We start from the raw sequence: 15,082 nt of genomic DNA, 5'->3' as shown, positions 1-15,082 counted from the left end.
GTCTTTGGAGGCCGAATCGCTGTACAAATGCGTAGGTGGAGGCTGAATCACTGTCCAAATTCTTGGGTTTTTGGAGGCTGAATCACTGGACAAATTCGTGGGTCTTTGGAGTCTGAATCATTGTACAAATTCATGGGTTTTAGACGCCGAATCATTGTGAAAATTCATGGGTTTTTTAAGGCCGAATCTTTGGAGAAAATTGAGGTTGAATCGTTGTAAGAAATTGAGGGTTGTGGAGGGCCAAACCACTATGCGCATTGGAGCGAATTTGTTGTGCGTGTTATTGGCCAGGTGAGGTGATTGACCAGGCTTCATTATGTGTTGCTGGAGACAATGATTCCTATGAAAGGGTCACTGAGTTTGGTTATGATGTTGTCATTGCTATGTCAAAGATATTTGGTATTCGAAATGCATCAATGAAGGGCACGCCTGAGGATTCACTGAGGAGCTTTCAGTACCTGTCTGTAGATTCAGGACAGAAGCAGTGATAAGTAATTTGTCCAATTTTATGATTTTTTGGGGAATTAAAAAGGTTTGTTCTAGCTTGGTATATCTATTTGGCCAATTCCGTTGTCATTTGTTCTTGCAGTTTGAGATTAAGCGCATACAAGAGGAATATATTTAAAATTAATCATAGGCTGGCCTTGATAGGGAAAGAAAATTCATAGGTTTCGTGCATCTACATCGAGGAAATTCATAGGTTTCGTGCATCTACATCGAGGATGAGCAGTTAAAAGACGAAGGAAAGCAGCCAAAGAGAGTGCATGATTGACCAAACATTGTCTCAATGGGCCCTATTTTAAATTGTTGCTTGCCATTCATCATTTCTTGGGCATGTAATACGTAGTCAACTCAAACAGCAACAACAAAACCAGCATACAACAAAACCCCAAGCTTCTATCCTGATTAGCTGTTTGGTTTCTCTATTTTACATAAATATGTATCAAGCTCTCATTTATCTCAATTTGGTTCTATCGAATTTAAAATAGAAGTTATTGTATGGTTAAATATCGTTGAAATCACTGCCTGTCCATGCAGAATCGAAAAAAATGTTCTCTGTACTTTCCAGGCAACTGCCAATCTATTGAGTTTAATGTATTTGTACCTGTCTTGCTCAGAATGCTTGCATATGTCCATCTCTGACTTGGCCTTCCAAATCAGATTATTGTGAGATAAAGTCTGAAGTAAGAGGAGACAGAATGGAATAGTGGCTTGTTGTAAAGAGAAATATCTATTTCTTTTTCATTTGTCATTCAGATTACGAGCTGCTGAGGAAACGTGATCTCATTGATCTGTTTTTCAATGCTTGAGTCTACAATCCTATAGAGATCACCTTGCTAGTTCCACTTAATTTCATGGGAGGTGCATCATAAACAGAAATGACCGTGCATCTCTTAGGGAATTTAAACGCAACAAAACATAGCATGTCTGCCTCTCAGGGATACTTCATGCTTTGCCCAAATCATGGGGTGTATGGGGCCTTAAACATCTTTCTATCTTTTCAAAAACCTTTTCGTCAAAAGTGAGTTGGAGACTTCTCTCCACAGAGAGCCTGTGGACATCGGTAGTTTTCAGGAAATACATTTCCCCCTCTAGCTTGATGAATGGATCAGAAAACTGAATAAAATGGTGCCAAACTCTTCAACTATCTGGAAAGTTGTTATAGCTTCATTTAAATTATTGGAGGTGGCCTCACTTGGAAGGTGGGCAATGGGCAGAAAGTTAATATCAGTTTGGAACCATGGGTTGGCTGCCAAGCCAATTTTAGACTGCCTTTGGATCTTGTGGCTTTCCTGAATGAGCACGACAAAGTTTTCCACAATCAGGTTTGTGGATGAGGATTGGACTACTTTCTGGTGGCAAGGTTGGCAGAATGTGGCTCATTTGGGCCTTTAAGGAGAGCATGCCGATATGTGGTAGGATTATATTGTCTCTCTCAGAAGGTTAAATGTCAGAAAAAGAGATAGGGTGGACCCTTTAAAGAGATAGGGTGGACCCTTTGTGTTGGGTTCACTCTCCTTCTCGGGTATGGGGAATGTGCAAATTCGTGGGTTTTTGGAGGCTGAATCACAGTACAAATACGTGGGTCTTTGGAGGCTGAATCGCTATACAAATGCGTAGGTGGAGGCTGAATCACTGTCCAAATTCTTGGGTTTTTGGAGGCTGAATCAGTGGACAAATTCGTGGGTCTTTGGAGTCTGAATCATTGTACAAATTCATGGGTTTTAGACGCCGAATCATTGTGAAAATTCATGGGTTTTTGAAGGCCGAATCTTTGGAGAAAATTGAGGTTGAATCGTTGTAAGAAATTGAGGGTTGTGGAGGGCCAAACCACTATGCGCATTGGAGCGAATTTGTTGTGCGTGTTATTGGCCAGGTGAGGTGATTGACCCGGCTTCATTATGTGTTGCTGGAGACAATGATTCCTATGAAAGGGTCACTGAGTTTGGTTATGATGTTGTCATTGCTATGTCAAAGATATTTGGTATTCGAAATGCATCAATGAAGGGCACGCCTGAGGATTCACTGAGGAGCTTTCAGTACCTGTCTGTAGATTCAGGACAGAAGCAGTGATAAGTAATTTGTCCAATTTTATGATTTTTTGGGGAATTAAAAAGGTTTGTTCTAGCTTGGTATATCTATTTGGCCAATTCCGTTGTCATTTGTTCTTGCAGTTTGAGATTAAGCCCATACAAGAGGAATATATTTAAAATTAATCATAGGTTGGCCTTGATATGGAAAGAAAATTCATAGGTTTCGTGCATCTACATCGAGGAAATTCATAGGTTTCATGCATCTACATCGAGGATGAGCAGTTAAAAGACGAAGGAAAGCAGCCAAAGAGAGTGCATGATTGACCAAACATTGTCTCAATGGGCCCTATTTTAAATTGTTGCTTGCCATTCATCATTTCTTGGGCATGTAATACGTAGTCAACTCAAACAGCAACAACAAAACCAACATACAACAAAACCCCAAGCTTCTATCCTGATTAGCTGTTTGGTTTCTCTATTTTACATAAATATGTATCAAGCTCTCATTTATCTCAATTTGGTTCTATCGAATTTAAAATAGAAGTTATTGTATGGTTGAATATCGTTGAAATCACTGCTTGTCCATGCAGAATCGAAAAAAAAGTTCTCTGTACTTTCCAGGCAACTGCCAATCTGTTGAGTTTAATGTATTTGTACCTGTCTTGCTCAGAATGCTTGCATATGTCCATCTCTGACTTGGCCTTCCAAATCAGATTACTGTGAGATAAAGTCTGAAGTAAGAGGAGACAGAATGGAATAGTGGCTTGTTGTAAAGAGAAATATCTATTTCTTTTTCATTTGTCATTCAGATTACGAGCTGCTGAGGAAACGTGATCTCATTGATCTGTTTTTCAATGCTTGAGTCTACAATCCTATAGAGATCACCTTGCTAGTTCCACTTAATTTCATGGGAGGTGTATCATAAACAGAAATGACCGTGCATCTCTTAGGGAATTTAAACGCAACAAAACATAGCATGTCTGCCTCTCAGGGATACTTCATGCTTTGCCCAAATCATGGGGTGTATGGGGCCTTAAACATCTTTCTATCTTTTCAAAATCCTTTTCGTCAAAAGTGAGTTGGATACTTCTCTCCACAGAGAGCCTGTGGACATTGGTAGTTTTCAGGAAATACATTTCCCCCTCTAGCTTGATGAATGGATCAGAAAACTAAATAAAATGGTGCCAAACTCTTCAATTATCTGGAAAGTTGTTATAGCTTCATTTAAATTATTGGAGGTGGCCTCACTTGGAAGGTGGGCAATGGGCAGAAAGTTAATATCAGTTTGGAACCATGGGTTGGCTGCCAAGCCAATTTTAGATTTCCTTTGGATCTTGTGGCTTTCCTGAATGAGCACGACAAAGTTTTCCACAATCAGGTTTGTGGATGAGGATTGGACTACTTTCTGGTGGCAAGGTTGGCAGAATGTGGCTCATTTGGGCCTTTAAGGAGAGCATGCCGATATGTGGTAGGATTATAATGTCTCTCTCAGAAGGTTAAATGTCAGAAAAAGAGATAGGGTGGACCCTTTAAAGAGATATGGTGGACCCTTTGTGTTGGGTTCACTCTCCTTCTCGGGTATATACCCCAAAATTAGGATACAGTCACCAGATAGTAGAAGTCAAGACTTTCTCTATGGTGTTTATTAAAAAGCAAAGTGACAACTTGGGACAAATTACAAAAAATATAAAAAGAAGGTCCCAACATGTGTAATTTATGTAAAAACGTTGAAGAGTCTATCTCACACTTGTTTCTGGAGAGGAAACAATAGCTTGATTGAGGCTTGGAAGTCGCGGTGGGATTCGTTAAACAACGAGACCCTCAGAAACATCTCTCCCCTCATTTGTTGGGGGCTAGCTTGCCAAGAACAAAGCAACTTTTAGGGACTCCTCATCCGCACCCAATCTTATTGAGCTGAAGTGTGTGCAATTTATGCTCTCCTTCCATCAAAAGACTTTATTCACGTGCCTCGCAATATCATTGAAGAAGAGATCAATCAACACATTCCTTGGTGTTATTTTGACGGTGCTTCAAAGTGAGGACAGTAGTTGTGGTGGTGGTCTCGTTCTTTTCATAAATGAACATCATTTCATGAAGTCAAAAATTGGTCTAGGCACAGGATCTAATAATTTTTCTGAACTTCTATCTTTAAAGATTCTACTCTGCTAGGCTCTAGAATATGATTGTTTCTCTCTTCTAGTCTTTGGGGATTCTTTAACTGTGATTAATTGGTTTAATGAAGTTCAAAGATGTCACAACCACGCACCTTCCCATTCTAGAAGAAATTCTTCAGATTAAACAAGCTTTTAATAATATATTCTACTGTCATATCTATAGGGAAAGGAACCATGAAGCAAATTTTCTATCCAAAGAAGGTGCTAGAAAGGCTATGAGCATTGGCAGGTCACAGAACATATGAATGGGACAGTCCAAATTTTCCAGCACCACTCTTTTATAGATATGTGATGCTTTGTGTTTCTCCTCTGTGTCAAGCTACAACTTATATTTCTCTACCCTTATTTTAACAGTTTGTAAGATATTTGATTTTTTGATGTAAATATTTCGGTTACAAAGGTCAGTTATTGATTTTTATTTACTGCTAGATAGGACTTATTATGAACAGATCAGTATATATCAGTTCTGCTCCCACGTTGTGTGGACATAACAATTTTGATGCTTGGGTTCTGTTAAATCTGTCAAGTACCCTTCAGGAAAGCTTTATGCCATAAACCTGTCACCTGGTGGCCATGAAGCAAACCAATGTAAACACTGGCTTCTCCAGAGATATCAAAATCATCGATTCTTGCCCTACTGATGATCAGGTGAGTATATATACCCTTCAACTCTTTTGGGTAATGGTTTCTGTGGGATTTTTAAGAGTGTGTTCTTAGAACAAAATCTTTGTTTCTTGAAATAGGAAGATGTAGAGTCTGATGAAGAAGATGAATTAGTCACATTCTCTCGTCCTGTTAAAGTTGAAGTGATTAACCAGAGAAGGGAGTCTGATAAGATTGTCAAGATGGTTCCTTCTGTCACTGTAGACCTTGAGAAATTGACTTCTCAATGCCTCCTGGAGGATGAGTGCAATTTGGTTCTAAAGCTTCCCAGGGCTGCAGCTGCCCAATCGGATCGCATCAATTCCCTCAGCAAAAAAGGTGTGCATTCATAGATTATGAAACTTTATGATTCAGAAAGCTTGAATTCATTTTTTGTTTTAATTATTTGGGCTAAGTAACATAAAAAACTTTGGAGTTACAGACTCTGGAGTTGCTGCTAGAGAAACTTACTAGCATAGTAGCAAGGACTTTATAAACAATGTGGTAAGGCATAAAATGCAGAGCAGAGGCTCTGAGTTGGTGTGGAAGGTCTGTCCCTGTCAATCATATGTCATAGGCCGAGTGGACAGCCCCTCCATATATGGTCCTTTTCTTACCCAACTTTGCAAGATGGCAGAGGATGATCCCCTCTTTGTAGGTAAGGAGGATTGAATACTATCCATGATTCCTGCAATATGTTGGCATATGACCAGATATCCAATTGTTACTGAATTTCGCTGGTGTTAATTGCAGATCATCTTTACAGCATAGCAGAGAAAGGTTTTAGTACAGAAGGTGATTCTGTTGAGTACTTGTTTAACAACGGAAGGCGACTTACTAGAGTCTTGCCATTGCCAAGTGAAGGAGGTAGGGTATTTGTATATCTAGCCATAACAAAATCTGTACAGGAGAGAAGGGATATCCCACTGTCCAAAGGCGGTGCATTGCATCTGGCCGAACTAATGTCAGTGGGTCATTCTGGCTATTCCTACTGAGCAATTCCTTTACGAGTATATGGCTAAGGTACTAATTATTTTGCTTTTGGAACATATTAGACACTCTGTAAATTTCAAGTGAACGTAAACGCTTTTTATAAGACTTCTGGAAAGCATGGAAACCAAAGAGAAAGTAGTAAAGGTTAAGTTATGATATGGTTTTGAGTGGATAACTTCCAATAAATAATACAGATGACTAGTGATTTTCTCTCCACGAGTTATGTCCTGTCCATACAAAGTATGTGGGGTTAGATTAGTATACATTCAGATTACTAGTTTTCTCCTGTTCCCTGTTTGAATGGTTTGCTCCGAATTAGTTTAATTATGCTGTAGGGGTTGCTGGAAAGGTGGTTTATATTTTTGTTTGAATGTTTTGTTCTGAATTACTTTTTTATTTTTGTTTGGATGCTTTGTTCTGAATTAGTTTAATTATGTTCAGGAATTTTGATTTTTAAATAAATGAGTGGACACAGTTTGATTTTAAAAGAATATTTTTCTTTTAATAGATTTTTAGAAGAAAAATGCTGACTTTTATATATATAATTAAAAGTTTATTAGTGAGAACATATCAGAAAAGACTGATTGGCCAAACAGAGAATAAGATGTGCACCAATACATACAACTGAGAGAAGATAGACATATCAATATAAAAACATGCATGCTTGTATGTCTGAATATAACATCTGGTTTAGTCAATCCTTAAAACACAAATCCAAAAATGCAAAAACAGAGCAAAAAACTGTGGCATCTGTCAGCCCATCAGAATGCTGGCTAAAGATCAGAAAACTAGTAAAACAGGATCCATTTTTATGGCAAGTTGATCTCGCCTTCCTCTCTAATGAGATGATCTATTATTAGTTTGTAATACATGATACCATATTGTCCTTGTAGACCCCCATTAGACAGTCTGTCCGCATCCTTGTTGTCCTCTCTGTATACATGTGCCATGGGGTAGGAAGAGAGAGAGGCCAGCACATGTTTAATCCTGTTAATCCATCCAGTTAATAGAGGTGGGTGGAATGCAGAGTGTCCCTGTATTTCTGCTATGGAGGTTTTGGAATCTCCATAAACTTAATAGAGGTGGGTCAAATGCAGAGTGTCCCTGTATTTTTGCTATGGAAGTTTTGAATCTAAATGTTGACGATATGCATATGTTTCTATTTGGCAAACAAAACAACCCCAAAATGCCATGATTTCACCTCTTATATTAGTGCCAAAACCTCCATTTAAATATTTAAATGATGTCAGAGCTTGCGCTATTTTTTTTGTTAAATAAAATATTTGTTTTGTTTTTTGACTAGATGTTGGACTTTCAGATCCACTCAACGAACCGCATACTACATCTATCATTGACAACCTCCTATTGATTTAACCCTATACATACATACAATTGCAGTTGCCCTTCATTGCCACTGTAATTTGGAGTCTGGTTCTTTATTATTCAAAGAAAACGCTCTACCTGTAAACTCCTTCAATGCACTGTCATTCACATGGCAGAACATATTCTCCCATTCATGGGGTTTGATGGCCCTGTTGCCAAGGCCTGGAGCTCGATCTTGGGACACAAGATTCCTAGACTCTTTCCAATCCACAACATACGCAGACACCCTCCTCCGAAACTTAGCCTTGAATTCACTCCAAGCCTGGTACTTGTAGTGATTGATCACTGTCCTCTGGGCCTTCACATACACTGTTCTGTATGCCTTCTTCAACTGAAAGCGGTGTATTACATTGAGCAACTTAGGAGAGGCAGCTTCCAAAAGAAGTATGGATTTGTAGCGCTTCAGCTTCCTTTCCCTGCAAGTGTACCCTTGAGTAACCCCTCTCTGCGGGTGCTCCCGGAGGCCCGAGGGTCCAAAATTTCTGCATCTCAAAGAAATTTGCCCTGTCAATGCAGCCCCTGGTTTACTAAGATTTATTACTAATCGCCTCAGAGCTGCTTTTGATGCAGTATTCTTTAATGGGTACCCAATATTGGCATTGGCCTTGAGTTGCTTTAGCCATGAAGGAGAAAATACAAACTCGTCAACGTCAGTGTACATCATCCATTGACACTTCTGTTTGGCCATGAGAGCACAGTGTGAGAATCCAGATTCCTGTGTCTTGGCCCATGGCCATGGATGCCTGCTTACCTTGTAATTTTCTGACAGTAACCCTTCAACAGTTTCTGCCAGATCGTCTTCAATGTTGTTATCGTACAGAAAGAAGTGTTCCACACCTAGATGAGAATGGTAGATAACCCATTCTCTTATGTATTTTGCAATGTTGAACACAATGGTGCAGGCACATAGTAGTCTCATTTTCTGTGCATTATCTTGAGTACTACTTTTGCTTGAATGATGAGATGGCGGGATTTCATTATAAGCGACGGAAGGAATGGATTTCCCATGGATTCGGAGAATGATTTCGGAGGCAATGAGCTGATAACGAACTGATTCATTGGGATGCTCGCATCTAAAGACTTCTTGTCCAGAGTGTGACCATAGTTTCAATGGTATTGTTGAATATGCAGCGTAGATATTTGGTTTCAATGTTCAGTCCTTGTCTATTGTTAATCCCTTTGGCAAATACAACAATATCCCTCTCTGTGGCCAAGCTCTCATATACCATATAATCCCATTTGATGGGTCTGGAATGATCAAAGTAACCCAATTTTGCTGTGATGATCTCTGGTAAATCTGAGCTATAATTAGCTGTGTCCACTAGGGCAACTGATGTTGCAGACCAGTGGGTTGCAGGGGGAGGAGCCTGGCATCTAACTGCAGCTCGTGGTTGGGTAGAATATCCAAATTGTAAATACTCGATGGCATTCACTGGTGTATGGATTTGTTGCGAGAATGAACAGCTGGGGGATGATTTGTGGGATATCAGATTGGAGTTTGCAGAAGACAGGGGTACTAAGAAGAGGACTTCCTTAGGAAGAAATACAATGTCTTGGATGAAGGAACTCCTGTTGGTTTGATTGGTTAGCAACAGGGGAAAGCTCTTTGTGAATTTTGCAGCCTGTGGTTTATATAGATTGGGTTCTTTCTCCATTAAGCTTTCTTGCAGGCTTCCATATTGAAAAAAAGAAACATTTCTTGACCATGTCTTGGTATTAACCCAGTATGATTTAACTGCAGAGCCAAGAACAAAGTATCTATTAGCTACAAAATCCATTCTGCTATTCAACATTTTACAGACATCTATGCATCAAGAATTAATGCCCAGAAAAATGGGGCTCTGCAACAACCTTGTAAAAATGAGGGTAATAAGTTGTTTCTGGCTGTCTACATCAACATATGCAGCTAAACAAAGCCACCGAAATTCATATTTTACTTGTTCAAGATTATACTGTATAGATCAACATTCAACAAGATAGTAAATATATATACCTTGGAAGATGCGATCTTGGTCATGTACTCACTTTCTGTCTTTTTCTATGGAATAGATGTATGCTTAATAATCAACACTATCAAACCGTCTTAGTGATGTCTGTCATGAATTTACATGTATTCTTAGTCGTAGAATAGGCCTTAAGCCAAGGGCAGACCCTGCGTCCAATTTTGTGCTTTTCATTCTTTGTTGGACAAGCCTTTGTTTTTATACCTGCTTGATTTCTATCAAGTGAAAATAGGAACCTCACAATCAGTATATAAAAGGATGTAATGTCAAATATCTTAATAAAATTGAAGGAATCGTTGCCCATGATATCTGGAATTTATTAAGAAATTTGCTTTTGCTGAGCTAAAGGATCGACGACTGTTCCAATCCTGCAATCATATCTGTTAACCTCAAAATCTCCTTATAAGATGTATTCGAAATTCTCTGTCATCATGGCCCTCCACCCAAGACAACCTATTGATGTCTAGATTGAAGGTTTTCCATGAATTTATGTGGGTCCCTTTAAAGTTAGAATGCCAGGTAATTAAATAAATGTAGAGAAGGAGACGATGTGTCCACGTTGTTCTTACATTGCAAATAATTTCTTGGAAGTTTGGACATATATTAAATAAATGCCCGATAACTGCTTTTGGTCAGTTACAATCAGATGCATATCAAAGTTTCTTTGAGATAATGCATATTAAAGTTTCTTTGAGATATTTATAGTTTTATCTTAGAGTGTGGGTATGCTTGATTGCTAGCTATCTAGGTGGTGAGTTGAATATCTGTGATTAGAGTTTTATTTAACCCAAATGGATTATTTTGATGATTGGGCATTATGTGTCATCTCCAGACATGTGGTTCTCCTTTCAGAAACTGCCAAATTGCTTCCCAAGAACCGACTTCTCAATGAAGTAAGCACCGCATTTTTGTTCTCAAATGCTATTTTCAGTGCAAATGCATATGTTCTGCCAACTTCCCTATGTGGTAATGAGCACCTAGTTTGTTTTCAAATGCCATTTTTAATGCAAATGCATCTGTTTTGCCAACTTCCCAACGTGTAATCAGCACCTAATTTCTTTTCAAATGCCATTTTTAATGCGACAGAGAACAAACTTACTCCAAACACTTAAGCGATAAAAGCAAAACAAGATTTCAAGTATTCAAACCATGTTAATGATGCCTGTCATGAATTAACATGTATTCTTAGTCGTGGAATAGGCCTTAAGCCAGGGGCAGACCTTGCATCCAATTTTGATCTTTTCATTCTTTGTTGGACAAGCCTTTGGTTTTAGGCCTGCGTGATTTTTGTCAAGTGAAAATAAGAACCTCACAGTCAGTATATAAAAGGATGTAATGTCAAATATCTTAATAAAATTGAAGGAATCATTGCCCATGATATCTAGAATTTATTAAGAAATTTGCTTTTGCCGAGCTGAAGGATCGACGACCGTTCCAATCCCACAATCATATTTGTTAACTTCAAAATCTCCTTATAAGATGTATTTGAAATTCTTTGTCATGATGGCCCTCTACCCAAGACAACCTATTGATGTCTAGATTGAAGGTTTTCCATGAATTTTTGTAGGTCCCTTTAAAGTTAGAATGCCAGGTAATTAAATAAATGCAGAGAAGGAGACGATGTGTCCATGTTGTTCTTACATTGCAAATCATTTCCTAGAAGTTTGGACATATATTAAATAAATGCCTGATCACTGCTTTTGGTCAGTTACAATCAGATGCATATTAAAGTTTCTTTGAGATATTTATAGTTTTATCTTTGAGTGTGGGTATGCTTGATTGCTGGTTGTCTAGATGGTGAGTTGAATATCTGTAATTGGGGTTTTATTTCACCCAAATGGATTATTTTGATGATTGGGCGTTATGTGTCATCTCCTGACATGTGGTTCTCCCTCCGGACACTGCCAAATTGCTTCCCAAGAACTGACTTCTCAATGAGGTAAGCACCACATTTTTTTTCTCAAATGCTATTTTTAATGCAAATGCATCTATTTTGCCAACTTCCCAATGTGGTAATCAACACCTAATTTGTTTTCAAATGCCATTTTTAATGCGCTAATTTGTTTGTTTGTTTTATTTTTTATTTTTATTATTATAAACATATTAATAATTTTAACCAAATTGATATTCTTTTTGGTCCATAACAAATGGCGAGCCATTGGAGTTCAACAGTCTCATGGATGGGTGCACTATGCCATTCATCATCTTGAGCCACACATCATGTTATTCGTAAGACCTTTGAATTACCAGCAAAACCAGCAGCAACAGGCTGGGGCTCAATCTCAACCTATGGGTCTGAAAGCCCATTGAGTTCTATTGTGGGCAAAGCGGGGGCTCACTCTCAACCTATGGATCTGAAATCCCAATGAGTTTTATTGTGGGTAAAGCGGATTGGCCTGCCTGATGTGCTCAATTTTGAATGATTGATTGGATTTTATTAAATAAATAATTGAGAGAAACGAAGAATAATAATTTGTATAATTTTGATTAAGGATTTATTTTATTTTAGGCAATTTATTGACTAGGTTTAGTTTGAATGATTGAATTATTATAATATTTATTATTTTGAATCAAAATACAATTCTTTCAATTTAACATTTCTATCGGCCTCTCTTTGCACCTTTTGGGGCAATTGCTAGTTATATTAAGTTACTTGAAAAATCATTCTCCTACAACGTATTTTAGGTATCAGAGGAGGGAAACAGTTATTTCCATTGATTGAGGAATCATTTAGGCAATTTCAGTCTTGTAGAAAAGATTCGTGTTGATTCAGCTTGGGCTCGAAACTTTTTCGTTGTCATCTAATTAATGGATGCATTAGATTGACCATAACAAAATATCCATTTTCAAAGTACACATAACTAACTATTGCAATTGTAACTCATTATCATCCACCCTTGCTTTCAACAATGTCCATTCACATGTCGCTATTCTTCTCCACTCTATGCCTTACGGCATTTCCTTTGCAACATAAGATGTAAATGCTAGTTAGAAACAAATGATTTTTTTATGGTATGAAGGGCTTTTTTCTCAGAAACCACTTGTCACATGGTAAATTTTCATGGAAGAAATGATAGCACATTATGAGGATACAAAGAGGAACACCTTCTTTAGCCAATTGATAAATCTAAAACAAAAGGGTTCAATCGTAGAGCACATTGAGGGCTTTCAAAAATTGAATATGAGGGTAAATGAAATTCGAGAGAAGCAAAGGATTGATGTCTTCATAGGGATTTTAAAGGATAACAATCAACACGAGGTTCATCTTTGGGAACTTGATTCGTTGGAGAAGGTATTCAGGTTGGCAAGACAAATTGAAAGAAAAATTATGGCAACAAGAAATTTTACGACTTACAATTAGAAATATGGAAGTGTTGTTTCTCCTAGCCTTCCACAACCTAGAAGTTTGACACCACAACAATTGGAAGAAGAAGGATAAAACAACCTTTGATACATTTGTGATAGAAAATACACTAAAGGTCATAAGTGTGCTAAGAAGAAATTATTTTGCATTGATTATGAATAGGAGGAAGAAAAGGATCAAGAAACATCAAAAGAAGAGGATTTAGACTAGGAACCAACCGCAGAGAAAGAAGAAATGAATCTAACCATATCTTGTAATGCATTGGCAAGAATTACCACTCCTCAAACTCTCAAGATAGAAGGGCATATCAAGAAGAAAAAGGTAATAGTGTTGATTGATTCAGGTAGTACCTATTAGCTTTGTTCGCGTTTGGCCCAAAAATGGATCCAAAACACTCCCAAAGTCTCCAAAGTTTGCTTAAAATCATGCAAATGGATCCAAACATGCTCCAAAGCACTCCTTAAGTCTTCAAAAGTGCTTAAGATCATCCAAAGATCGAAACAAGAAAAGGAGGACAACCCTTGGAAGGGTGGAAATACATTATCGGGAGGTATAAAACCAAAGAAAACAATGAAAATCAAGTATCACAGGCTTAAGCATAGGAATGAACAGAAGCCATCAAATCTAGCCAATTAATGGTCCAAATCTGATCAGCAGGAGGCAATGGGTGCAAGACACTGCCGATCAGTGATCGTCAATGATCGAATCGGCAGGTCGCAATCGGCAGAGGCGAGTCGGCGGTATTCTGCGTGGGCCCAAGGGAACTTGCGATGGTGATCAACGATCACTATCGGGGATTACCACAAGCACTAACCATGGACCTCTGGCTCAGGCGATATGCGATTACGATTGATCGCATCGGCGATCACCATGGAGCAGGGCCTTTGCATATATGTGCGCGATGCGATGAGACCCAGACCCAATGGGTTTCAGAAGAAAAATATATATATTTTCAAGTCCGCAAAAGCCCCTTTTTTAATGTATTTTTGTGTTTTATTTGTTTAAACGAAATACAAAGGAACCTTAGGGCAGTGCGATAGCAAAGAAACCTAGACTCGATGGGTTTTCAGAATGAAATCACATATTATTTCACGTCCAAAGGGAGCCATTTTCAATGTATTTTTGTGTTTTCGTTGTTTAACAAAATACGAAGGGAACCATATGACAGGCCGAGTGCAACAGGTGATAGCAACCCAAGGGTAGACCCCATAGATAAAGAAAGCCATGTTTGAGGACTTTTGAAGTCCGAAAGAAGCAGAATGGGCATGATTTCTCAGTATTACAGTGTTTTCTATATACAACAGAAAACAATCATTATTAAACATTTTCAAGAGATCACATAGGCCCGAATAGTCATTCCATCACCTAAAAATGCCGAGAGATAGAGACAGAAGGCTGGAAGTGGAAAGACAACAACACAGCATGATGCAGCCTGGAATAGAATCGATCATGGAGAGCACAGCCCAGCACAGCTCATCAAAACCAACATTATGGGGCATCTCTGGTACGAGAGAGCTCCTAGATAGTGCAAAAAACTATCAAAAATATCTAAATGTGGTTATTCTTATGTTAGAAGAAGAAACCTCCAAACCATGCTTTCCTATTGAGGGAATCAATCAGTTAACAAGACAGATCAGACATATTAAGACTTTGAGCCTCTTAGAGCTTAGGAGTATTGTAAATAGGCTATAAATAGTTGAAAGTAAGATGTAATATAGGTTCAACTTCTGGAGATTGTTCCTCCTCTGTTCCTTTAAGCTTCTCATCTTCATTCTAGCCATATAAGCTTCTTTTACTGTTATATGTTCAATATTCCATTTTTTTCTTTTGTTCTAAGCTTGCACTTGAACAGTTTGTTCATGTTTTCTTCTGTGTCTAAGGCCAGATAAATGCCATCTTATCTCTGCTTTGATAAATTAGATTTGCAAGGTTCTTTTACTACCTGTAGCTAGCCATCCATATGTGGTCATATATGCATTTGGCGGTACA

General features: G+C 38.3%; 1 long non-coding RNA gene and 2 pseudogenes across 2 annotated transcripts; 2 read left to right on the top strand and 1 right to left on the bottom strand.

Annotated features, from left to right (window-relative positions):
• Positions 1-46: 46 nt before the first annotated feature.
• Positions 47-1,000, top strand: LOC149169616 (uncharacterized). The gene is made up of 2 exons (XR_016259394.1): positions 47-291; positions 393-1,000. It is a non-coding gene; the product is annotated as an uncharacterized LOC149169616 (long non-coding RNA).
• Positions 1,001-5,208: 4,208 nt separating this feature from the next.
• Positions 5,209-6,529, top strand: LOC149169615 (uncharacterized; annotated as a pseudogene). Its single transcript, XR_016259203.1, has 4 exons — positions 5,209-5,356; positions 5,452-5,689; positions 5,793-6,008; positions 6,104-6,529. The product of XR_016259203.1 is annotated as an uncharacterized LOC149169615 (transcript).
• Positions 6,530-7,748: 1,219 nt separating this feature from the next.
• On the bottom strand, positions 7,749-9,504 carry LOC149169614 (glycosyltransferase family 92 protein RCOM_0530710-like; annotated as a pseudogene).
• Between the last annotated feature and the right edge of the window lie 5,578 nt (positions 9,505-15,082).

This window comes from Pinus tabuliformis, chromosome 4_2 (genome assembly GCF_031772625.1).
Source record: "Pinus tabuliformis cultivar Carrire ecotype Pingquan chromosome 4_2, CPIR1, whole genome shotgun sequence".
NCBI classification, from domain to species: Eukaryota; Viridiplantae; Streptophyta; class Pinopsida; order Pinales; family Pinaceae; genus Pinus; species Pinus tabuliformis.
This window is presented reverse-complemented; position numbering and strand designations above follow the sequence as displayed.